Below are 12,381 nucleotides of genomic sequence, written 5' to 3' on the forward strand. Positions count from 1 at the left end.
TCATTAGTTTCTGATTGCTCCTCTACATAGAACATGCCATTTTTGTACCTCGGTTTCCACACCTCTTGTACAGTATTCATATTTTATCTCTAAAGATTGTAATAAATCACTTCAAATACAATAACCCATTTAAGAATGGATTTTATAGGCTGAGAGGCACACCTTTGGTGATGTGATCGCAATCATCAGATGCTCTGATTCTCCTCAAGCCCGTATTACACGGTGTGTACATAAATGATGCAGCGAGGATAGGAGAGGTGATTATAGGCGAATGAGTCAACTCAACCCGAAGTGTACTTCCTGGTTTCAGGGTGTATCCATAGGAACCCTTTGAAATGTTTTGTTTTATTAATTTGGCTCCTTTCTATTTTTCACTTGTGCCAACACTTTCAAGATAATGCGGTTTAGACATGTCATAGCTGTTGAAAGTCATAGCGTGAGCTTGAGCTGACAGTGGTGTATCATCAAGAACTAGAAACAGCAAAATAACATTATGGTAAAGAGTATGAGAAAAAAGAAGACAAAGGGCAGGAAATATTGCCTTACCGACTTAAAGCAGAGCCCTGGGGGAAGACACCTGGTTCGGAGCACAGTGATTCTTTCAACACTGTGAAGGGGTCCTACTGGATAGAGTGAGAGAGATGGGTTCCCGGAAGCTGAAGAGCAGGCGGTGAAATGTTGCTCTCTGGAAAGGAATTTATATTTAAAAAGGTGAGAGATCTATGACCTTGAAATCTAGATATGAGCCATAATTTGTGATTTTTGATATTGTTCTTAAAGCCTGACTTTACTACATTTAGAATGTTTCCATCTAGAATTCTCAAATTAAGCTTATGAACCGCTCTATATGATTTTAGGAACAATCAAAGATAGAATTTACAGGGGCTTAAAAGGATTGTTAGTTTGGAAATAGTAAACTTTAATAACTATTGAATGCCATTTATTTCTACAGACCCTGATATCTTTACAAAAGGAAGAAAAGAATATTATAGTTTACTAATCTGATAAGGAACTTTGGTCATAGAAATTGGTGTATCTGAGAAGAAACCACTTTCTACTTTAACACCCCCCTCCCCCCCAAAAAATCTTTTACAAACACTCTAACTTCTGGATAAGTCTTAAAAGCTAATCTTCTGAAAGATCTATGAGGCTCACAGGCTAGGCAAGAGATTTTAAAGTTTATTTTGTGTGGGTGTATGTTGGAATGTAGTCACGTGTGAATTAGATAGAATCTTGAATATATTCCAGTCACACCTACTTTCTGTTCTAACCACATATGTACAATTATTTAAAACAAACACTTTCATCTCGTGGACATTTAAATATTATCTCTATGAATGAATAGATCAGGAAGAACCTCAGGTTCGCTGGAAGTTTTGCACACAACCTTCAGGTCTATAAATAAAGAACATCGCACTGAGTAGGCACAAGCACCATACATAATCTTTACAACAATCCTATGAGTTAGTAATATTAGAACCCATCTCTCACTTTTGGACACTCCTTACTCTATTCAGTAAGACCCCTTCTCCATGCTAAAGGAATCACTGTTTGCTCCAAAACCAGATTACACATGAGAAAATGACTGAAAAATGGCAGAGCCAGGATTGAAATCAGTCTGCCTTGTTAAAAAGTCCCTGTTCCTTCTAGTAGGTAATACTACCTTCTAAATATGAAAGATTTTGGCACCTTTTACAACTAACCAGCTATACTCTAAAGCATCTAGTGGCAAAAACCCTGAAATATAAGTGTTGCATAAAGCAAAAATTCAAAATAATACAACTGATTTTAAATGCACTTTTCAGAACACATGACTCTTGTCTTTCAAAGACATTTACAATAGCCAGGACATGGAAGCAACCTAAGTGTCCATCAACAGATGAATGGATAAAGAAGATGTGGCACATATATACGATGGAATATTACTCAGCCATAAAAAGAAACGAAACTGAGTTATTTGTAGTGAGGTGGATGGACCTAGAGTCTGTCATACAGAGTGAAGTAAGTCAGAAAGAGAACAAATACCGTACGCTAGCACATATATATGGAATCTAAAAAAAAAAAATGGTTCTGAAGAACCTAGGGGCAGGACAGGAATAAAGATGCAGACGTAGAGAATGGACTTGAGGACACAGGGAGGGGGAAGGGTAAGCTGGGACGAAGTGAGAGAGTGGCATGGACATATATACATTACCAAATGTAAAATAGATAGCTAGTGGGAAGCAGCCACATAGCACAGGGAGATCAGCTCGGTGCTTTGTGACCACCTGGAGGGGTGGGTTAGGGAGGATGGGAGGGAGTCGCAAGAAGGAGGAGATATGGGGATATATGTATACATATAGCTGATTCACTTTGTTATACAGCAGAAACTAACACACTATTGTAAAGCAATTATACTCCAATAAAGGTGTTAAAAAAAATAAGAAAAGACATTCTCAAAGAATGAGAGAACCTGAATGTTTTCATTCTCTAAACTGCTAAGGTTTATACCCTATTAACTATCCTAGTTTTTAAAAATCTCATTAGTTTGGGATGGTAAGACTTTCGAAAATATATGGTTCTTCATCAGGAAATCTGATACTACTACTCACTAGTTAATAGAACAATAGAGAAAAATCCTACCATCATATTCTTGGATGCTGAAAGGCATTAGACAACATCCAACATCCATTTTTAAAAACTTATTTTATTCTCTAAATTATGACACAAAATTGATTTTTTTAGTGTGCAGCTTTTTGACTTTCAACACACGCATAGATGGATGTAGCCACAACAACAGTCAAGATACAGAAAAGTTCCAACACCTCCAAAATCTCCTTGGTGTTACCCCTTCATAGTCTTACCCTTCTCCCACCTGTAATTCCTGGCAACCACTGATCTTTTCTCCATGACTATAGTTTTTGTTTATTTGAAAATGCCATCTAAATGGAATCATGTAGTATATAATCTTTTAAGACTGACTTTTTTATTCAGCATAATGCCTTTGAGACTCATCCAAGTTGTGTGAATTAAGTTTGTTTCTTTTTATTACTGACACTATTCCTTTGCATGGATATATCATACTTTATAAATTCAGGACATGTGGGTTGTTTCCAGTTTTTTATGATTGTGAATAGAGCTGCTATAAACATTTGTGTACAGATTTTTGTGTGAACATAAGTTTTCACTTCTCTGGGGTTATTACCCAGAGGTAGGATTGCTGTGTCATATGGTAATTTATTTAACATTAGAAGCAACTGCAGAACAGTTTTTCTAGAGTGGCTGTGCCATTTTGCATTCCCACCAGCAACACAGGAGAGTTCCAGATGCTCCACACCCCTGGTAGGACTTGGTGTTTTCAGTATTTTTATTTTAGCGTTCTAATAGGGGGTATCTCACCATGATTTTAATTAACATTTCCCTAATGGCTAATTACGTTGAACATCTTTTCATGTGCTCATTTTTCATCTATATATGTTCTCTTGGTGAAGTGCCTGTTCAAGATTTTGGTCCTTTTTTTTTGGCTGCATGTGCAGCTTGTGCAATCTTAGTTCCCCAACCATCAGACCCGGGCCCTCTGCAGAGAAAGTGCTGAGTCCTAACCACTGGACCACCAGGGAATTCCCTGGTCCATTTTTTAATTGGGTTGTCTGCACACTGTAGGGTTTTAAGAGCTCTTTACACATTTTTTAATATAGAGCACTTTATTGCATAAGTGATTTAAAATATTTTCTCCCAGACTGTAACTTGTCTATTCATTCTCTTAACTGTGTCTTTTGCAGAACAAAAGTTTTCAATTCTAATGAAGTCAAATTTATCAATATTTTCTTTTGTAGATTGTGCTTTTGGTATGTCAGAACTCTTTGACTAACTTTAAGTCACAAAGATTTCATCCTATGTATTCTATAAAAGTTTTAGTTTTGTAGTTTTACATTTAAATCAATGATTCATTTTGAGTTCATTTTTGTATAAGGTGTGGGGTTTATGTTGAGGTTCATTTATTTTGCATGTGGATGTCCGATAGTTCCAACACTGTTTGTTGGAAAGACATTCATTTCTCCACTGAATTGCCTTGGCATCTTTCTCTCTTTCCTCTTATATTTCTCTGGAAGGGACTGTGTAGAATTTGGTATTATTTCTTCTTTAAATGCATGGTAGAATTTACTAGTAAAACCATCTGGGCCTTGAGATTTCTATTTCAGAAGGCTTTTAAACCTTTTAAACAAGAATTCCTTAGTCATTATAGGACAATTTTGGATATTTAGTTCATCTTGAGTAGGTTTTGGTGGTTTGTGGTATTGGAAGAGGTAATCCATCATGAGCCCAGTGAATCCCCGCATATGCCTTTGCTGGGTATGTCAAGAATGCAAGGCTCCAAACACTCTCTGTCTGGGTCTTTCTCAGGATTGTGTTTGCAGTGAGAAAGGTGAGGTAACTTCTCCCTCTCAACACAAAGCCAGTTACAAAAGAGAGAAATTCCCCAAGTTCAGAGTTCCTTGGGGGCTACACAAATCCACTGCATGTGTAACATCCATCTAGTCTTACCAGTATTGCCCCCATGGACTTAGAGGTATGTGTAACCAATGCAAAACAGCCTGAAGCTCATGATGCTGTGTTCTGAGTAATAAAGTCCTTTGTCTCTGACCTAGGAGTCTGATGTGTTCTGCAGCCTCCATGAAGCAGTAACAGGTTAACTAGTTAGGTAGTAAGTAGGGTAAAATCTCAGACCCTTCATAGTTCTTTACATATGGTTTTCAGGAAATGATTATTTAAACTAAATTGTCATAGTAATGTTAGCAGAGGTTTTGTTTTTGGTTTTGTTTTGCAGTATTTTCTTGTTAGTCCGTAAATGTCTGCCGAGTCTGATATCTCCTCTTTTTTTCCTGATAACAGTAATTTGTGTCTCTTCTTATTTTCTTTGTCAATTTTATTAGCAGTTTATCAGTTTTACTGATTTTTTTCAAAGAAGCAGTTCTGGTTTTATTGATTTTCTTCATGGTTTTTTGGTGTTCAAGTTCATTGATATCTGTTCTTATCATATTATTTCCTTCCTTTTGATAGCTTTGGGGTTATTTTTCACTTCTTTATTTTCTTCAGTTGGAAGCTGAGATTATTAAGACTTTTCTTCTTTTCTGTACAAGCATTATTTTTTAAGTTTTCTTTATGTCTTTTCATGCTTGATAGCTCCTTTCTTTTTTTAATTTTTATTTAATTTTATTTATTTACTTTTATTATTTATTTTGGTTGCGCTGGGTCTTAGTTGCAGCAGGTGGGCTCCTTATTCGCAGCTCACAGGCTCCTTAGTTGTGGCTCACTGGCTCCTTAGTTGTGGCATATGTGCTCCTTAGATGTGGCATGTGAACTCTTAGTTGCAGCATGCATGTGGGATCTAGTTCCCTGACCAGGGATTGAACCCACGTCCCCTGCACTGGAAGGCGGATTCTTAACCACTGCGCCACCAGGGAAGTCCCTATATAAGCATTTGGTGCTATAAACTTCCTTCTAAGAAATACTTTTGCTTCCTCCCACAAATTTTCATATGCTGTATTTTCATTTTCTGTCAATTCAAAATATATTTGGTAAGCCATGGTTCATTTAAAAAGTGTTTGGTTTTCAAGTGTTTGTAGATTTCCCAGTTATCTTTCTGCTCCTGATTATGATCAGAGACCATATTTTGTATAAATTCAATTCTTTTAGACTTGTTATGGTTTATGACCCAGGATATAGTCTATCATTTTTTTTTCAGTCTATTTTAATGAATGGTCCATGTGCACCTGAAAAGAATGTATATTTTTCTGCTGTTGGGTTGAGTGATCTGTAACTATCAACTAGATCTGGTTGATTGGTGGTGGTGTTCAATTCTATATTCTAGCTGATTTTTTTTTTTTTTGCGGTACGCGGGCCTCTCACTGTTGTGGCCTCTCCCGTTGCGGAGCACAGGCTCCGGACGCGCAGGCTCAGCGGCCATGGCTCACAGGCCCAGCCGCTCCGTGGCATGTGGGATCTTCCCGGACCAGGGCACGAACCCGCATCCCCTGCATCGGCAGGCGGACTCCCAACCACTGCGCCACCAGGGAAGCCCTCTAGCTGATTTTTTACTAGTTCTGTTGATCACTAAGAGAACACAGGTCTCCAACTATAATTATGAGTTTGTCTATTTCTTCTTTCAGTTCTGTCAGTTTTTGATGTATGTATTTTGAAGATCTATTGTTTGATGTATACATTTAGGTTCGCAATGTTGTCTTAGTGAATTGTCCCTTTTATCTTTTAATCCTTTCTTTATCCATGGTAATTTTCATTACTCTGAAGTCTATTTTGATCTTAATATAGTCATTCCAGCTTTTAGTTGATTATTGTCTGCATGTGTATATCTTTCCCATTATTTTATTTCAACTTACTTATATCATTATATTTGAAGTGAGCTTCTTACAGATAGCATATAGTTGGGACATTCAAAAAAATCTATTCTGACAATCTCTGTCTTTTAACTGGTGATTTAGAACACTTACAGTTAACGTAATTATCAATGTGTTTGGATATAGGTCTATCATTCTGTTGTTTTCTGCTTTTCTATTTTTCTCTGTTTTTAATTCCTTTGTTTCCCCTTTCCTCTTTTTCTTTTCTTTTTTGAACCTTTTTTATTATTCCATTTTAATTTTCCTGTTGCATTTTCAAAAAAAAATATATAGTTTGTTTTTTTCTTAGTTCTTATTCTAGGGATTACAGTATAAATATTTAACTTTTCGAAGTCTACTTGGAACCACTTCATGTGGAATGTAGAACTCTTACCACCATGTTACCAAAACTAATTAACCTTGTTCTGGAGATACTAGCAATAAGGAGTAAAAATGAGAGGTATAAAAGGGAAGAAGAGAAGTTAAATGGTCATTATTTGCAGATGACATGACTGTTTATCTAGAAAGTACAAAAGAACCAACTAGAAAGTTATTACAACTGTTAGGAGATTTCAGTTGGGTGATTGAAAGCAAAATTAAAATACAGAAACCAACAGTCTTCACATGTAAAACAATAGCCATATACAACATATAATGAAAGAAAACATTAAAATATCTTAGGCATTATCAAGAAATGTATAAGTTCTATATAAAGAAGTCTTTAAAAAGTGATTGACAAACACACACTCATATTAAAAAAATAGAAAGGTATTTCATACCAGTTTCATGCATCACTATGGAAGCAACCACAGTTCAGACAGTTGATGACATGCTTGGCTAAGGAGCCAAAAGGACAAGCTACCATCTGTGAAATTAACATCCAACATGTTAAGGAAGTCAAATCCCTAAGTTGATATGGAAACTTAATACATCTCACTAAAAACAGTAAACAGGATTTGTTTTTCTTTTTAAAAAAATCAGAAAAAAAAGGATTCTAAAGCTCATACGAAAAAATTGGCAAGAATAATTTTAAAAATTATGAAAAAGGAGAGTATTAACAGGAAATTATCCCTATCAGACAGTAAGGCATATTTTAAAGCTATAATAATTAAAAGTGTGGTATTAGACCATGAATCAACAGTTTATTGAAAAGGCTTAAAAGTCCCCAAATAGATTAGCTACAAATCAATAAATAAAAGGTGGATTATACAATATATGATGTTGCAATAAGGGGGCAACCATCTCAAAAAAATTAAGTTGTATCCCTAGTTCACATTTTACAGCAAAGCTAATTCCAGGTGGATCAAAACTTTAAACATATTTTTAAAAAAAGACTGTTAGAAGAAAATATGAGGGGTTTAAACATAATCTCCAAGAGGTAAGGTTTTTCTACCTATGACACAGGTAAAACACAGTGGTCATTAAAAAAAAAAAACTTTTAATTCTACCTGTATTTTAAAAAATCTATAAGCTCAACTGAGCTTCAGTGTGCAGAGTCTTTGTTGGGGTTTCACTACATGGGCATGATAGAGTCTCTCACTGACCACAGGGTTGAACTTAATCCCCATCCCCTTTTCCCTCCCCAGAGGTCAGGCTGATATCACTGTGATTCAAAGCCCCAACCCTCTAATCATATGTTTGGTCTTTCTGGTGTGGTCAGCTTTCATACTGAGTCATCTCATTAGCATAAACTATCAGTTTCCACCATGAATAACAAAGACACTTCTAGCACTCTGAAAATTCCAATGATTTAGATCCTAGAAAGTGGGATTGAGGGTGGGGGCCGAGCAGGACAGTCTGGGAGTAGGGGAAGAGGGCCAGGCAAATTTTTTATTCCAAGAGTTAAGAGGCTACCTGTAATAGCAAAAGGCTGGAAACCAAGTCTAGTAACAGAGGACTGATTAAAAAAATTAAGATTCATTCATATAATGGAATTCTAAGCAATCGATGAAAAGATGGGGCAACTCAGTAGTTAGGATACAAAATAAACTGCTGAATGTGCAAAACAACCTGTATGGGATGCTCCAATCTGTGTTCACATATGTTTATATATACATGGGGCCATCTCTAGAAAAATATACAAGAAACTGGTAACAGAGGTTGAATCCAGGGGAGGGAAATAAGTGGCTGCAAGGACTTGCTTTTTTACCCTTTTTAACCTTCTAATTTTTGTACGATCAATGACATATATTACCAATTTAACAAGAATAAAACATTAACAATGTATTTGAACATTTCTATGAGGGTACTGAACATAATTTATAATTTAATCTTTGAATACTAAGGGCTATTGTCATGAGCTATATTGAACAATAAAGCTCTAAGTGTCTATTGAGGCACACAGGGCTGTTTTCACCCACACTAAATGACCCCAGGCTGCTGTGATTTGAGTGTTCGCGTCATTTTTAGATTTTCTTTCTCCCAGCTGCTTCTGACTACTGTCAACATTCCTTCCTCTAGCTAACTTAAACGTCTTTTAAATTGGTGCTTTTAGTGCGGTAGGCTAAAATGCCAGTCACATGGTCCCAATACGGTCTATTTAAAACAAAGGGAAACTGGCTCTTTGACAACTTGAGGAATCCTCTTAAAATTGATGAGTTTTAGAGGTTAGACTTTATTTAACAACTACTTGACCACTCAAGATTTTTACACATTCTCAGTTCCATATAACTTAATAAAGAACAGCAAGGCATTACTGAAGTCACTATATAGTTGGTATTGCTAAATACATGCCTGAAACTTTTCCAGAATTGCTTTTATCCATTCATTCAAAAGTATTTTTGAGCATCTAGTGTGCACCAGAGAATGTGCTAGGTGCTAGGGATACAGCAATGAACAATACAGACCATGGCCAAACTCCCTCAGAATTTACATTCTAGTTGGGGAGAGAGGCAAGAGGCAAAGATAAAGCGGTACTATAAAGAGAAAAGAAAATACTGTAATAGAGTGATTAGGATGGGGTGCAGCATTAGACAGGATGGTGTATCTGTAGGGTCTGTTCAGAAAAGGAAAACCACTAGGCTCTCTCTCCCTCTCACACACACACACACACACTCCATTTTTAATATATAAAATAAGGCATTTATTATAGGGATTCTAGGGGGCTATTCCTTTTGTGTCTGGCAAGTGAGAGGGAAGATGAATGTGAAGTGGGGAAAGCAAAGATGCACTGGGACCTGCCAGGATGAGCAAAACCCATGGGAATTGGGTGGAACTCATGAGAATGGCCTGCAAGTCTCCAACCTCGATAGTGGGGTTGTCCTGCACAACCCAGCACCCTTTGTCATAGAGTAATACACACATCTGGCCCAGGAGTCAGAGAAGCTGAAGGAGGTGACCCAGTAGGAGCTGGTGTTCTGTGGACCTGGCTGCTGGCCCACACACCAAGAAGATGAACCAGCAGATAAGCAATAACCTGGCTGAGCAGCAACAGTGTGTGCCTTGCTTGGACCTTTCAGTTTTAAAAACAATCTGGATCTGGCTACTTTACTTCAGCCCACTAAATCTTACTCCAAACATCTCTTTGACCCATGCTATTCTGGAATTATGCAGAGGTAATTCTGAGAAACATATCTCCAGCTTAGCTACATTGGCCTCATATAAATCCACCACCGATGGTCAGAGGTCTCCGAAAGATATCTGAGCTGACAACTTGAAGGATGAAGATTCAACCATACAACCACATCAAGATTTGGAAGAGAATATTCCGGGCAGAAGAAATAGCTAGTGCAAAGGCTCTGAGGCAGTGATATAAATGAGGTATTTTTGGATGATGAGACTGGGGCATAGTGAGAGGGACAGTGGTATGAAATGAGATCAGAGATAGAGGGAGGGACCACATCACGTGGGGCCTTGTAGAACATGGTAATGAGCATGAGTCACTCTTTCCTAAGTGCAACGAGAAGCAAGTGGAGAGTTTTTAATAAGACAGCAGTAGTTTGATCTGATTTACATTTCTAAACTATTTTAAAATAATTTCAGATATAAAAGGCACCAGGTTAGCACAAAGAACTCCATCATCCGGGTGATTTCCCTTTGCTTTGTGGAGACTGGGCTGTAGCGGGCAGGACCACCCCTTCCACAACTCCAAGCTTCTTGCTCTTCTATGTAACTGTCACTCCTAGAGCACAATGTGCGTGATGCCCTTGGAGTTGTGCAGAGAAGGCACCCAAGTGTGGAAGCAGCAATATTACAGAACTACTGCACAAGTTCAGTTTTCAGATCTCATTGGAAAACCAATCTCATTATTTTAGTCTCAATTCATAAATACATGTTGGAACAAAAATTGCTATTACCTCTTCAGATCTAGTCTCAAATTTATTGGCTATATCAAATCACTTCTCAAAAACAAAGAATCTTAAAGATTTGAAACCACTGAAGCTATTTAAAGTGAACGTGTCACAAATAATTCCAGATTTCCAAAGAATTTCCAGAGAATATGCATAACTGCCTAAAGGAAACATGGTGAAGGGGCCAATGTTTATGCTGATGTATAGATTCTAGTCTCCTTATGTTAGAATTGGTCTTAGACTTGTATATCTCCCATTTTCATTAGACATGGCTTATTTTACTTGAGATCATGAAAATTTTTCCTAAAGCAAGCTCTTCTGCCTGGATTATCTCTCCCTGCTAGCAATACTGTCTGGCTGAAAGCCAAGTGTTCAAATATTGAGGGTACAGATATTCAAGCTCATTTCTGATTTTCAGCACAATTCCAGGTTTAATGTTAAAAACCAACAGCTAAAATTAACTATGGATAGCCATTCATTCTCACTAAAATTTAACACAACATCTAATAGGTGCTAATTAAATCATGAGGGTAAAGTAGAAAAGTGAAGGAAAGTCAGGTGACTATGGGGAACCATTTATCCTCTCTCTTATACTCAGTTAAAGGGGAGTGTGGTTACAGCACTAGACCTAGAACCTTTATTCACAACTGCCTTATATATTTACTAACTGTTTTTCTTCATTTAACAGTGGCTCTTAAATAACAAAATAAATTATCAGCAAGTTCAACCATAACTTAAAAAATAGAGTAAAAAAACCCCTGTTCGAGCCTCATAAACGCAAGCACAGCAATATATTTCATACATGTTGATTACAGTTTCCATGTTCTTTGTGTAAATAACACAAAGATTATTCTCTTCCCACTGTTGCAAGTTCACAAAATTTATGAAAAGGCTTCACTCTTTTTCCCCAGCTCAGTTAACTGTACTTCAGTTGAACACAACAGACAATAACTGGGGTTATTAGTGAGATGTGGTAAAAGCAAAGGTCATGACCACTCAGAACAACACCTAAACCTAAGATACACCTCAGATTTTCTAGTCTCATCCTGTAGCTCTCATTTATTAAATAATTTACAAAGAACTGTTGAGGATTTAATGAGCAGGCTGAACTCTGTCATTCTGCCATTTTGCTAGTCATGAACACACGTATTTTCCCTTTAAAATGAAGCAGAAGGGCTTCCCTGGTGGCGCAGTGGTTGAGAGTCTGCCTGCCGATGCAGGGGACGCGGGTTCGTGCCCCGGTCCAGGAGGATCCCACATGCCGCGGAGCGGCTGGGCCCGTGAGCCATGGTCGCTGAGCCTGTGCATCCGGAGCCTGTGCTCCGCAACGGGAGAGGCCACGACAGTGAGAGGCCCGCATACCACAAAAAAAATAAAAATAAAAAAAAAAATAAATAAAATGAAGCAGAATACTATTCATTTCCAATGAGACTAGATGTAAGGGAAAAACAGACAACATCGAAGAGATTTTTAAGTTGTGCTATGTTGCTTTAACTGTTTAATTTTAAAAAGGTTAATTACCAGATCAGTGCACCATCTCTTGCTGAACAACATAATACCTTTGCAAGTAGATAAAAAAATATCTTTAAAATAAGCCAGAGGTAAAAATGTAAAGGCCTGAATGACTTGAAAAACAGAAACAGAATAATTTCTGATCAGTGACTATTAATGGGCATAGTCATTTTATACAGCAAGTAACAACAATTTAGCAATTTTTT

The sequence above is a fragment of the Pseudorca crassidens genome, chromosome 18 (assembly GCF_039906515.1).
Source record: "Pseudorca crassidens isolate mPseCra1 chromosome 18, mPseCra1.hap1, whole genome shotgun sequence".
Classification (NCBI taxonomy): Eukaryota; Metazoa; Chordata; class Mammalia; order Artiodactyla; family Delphinidae; genus Pseudorca; species Pseudorca crassidens.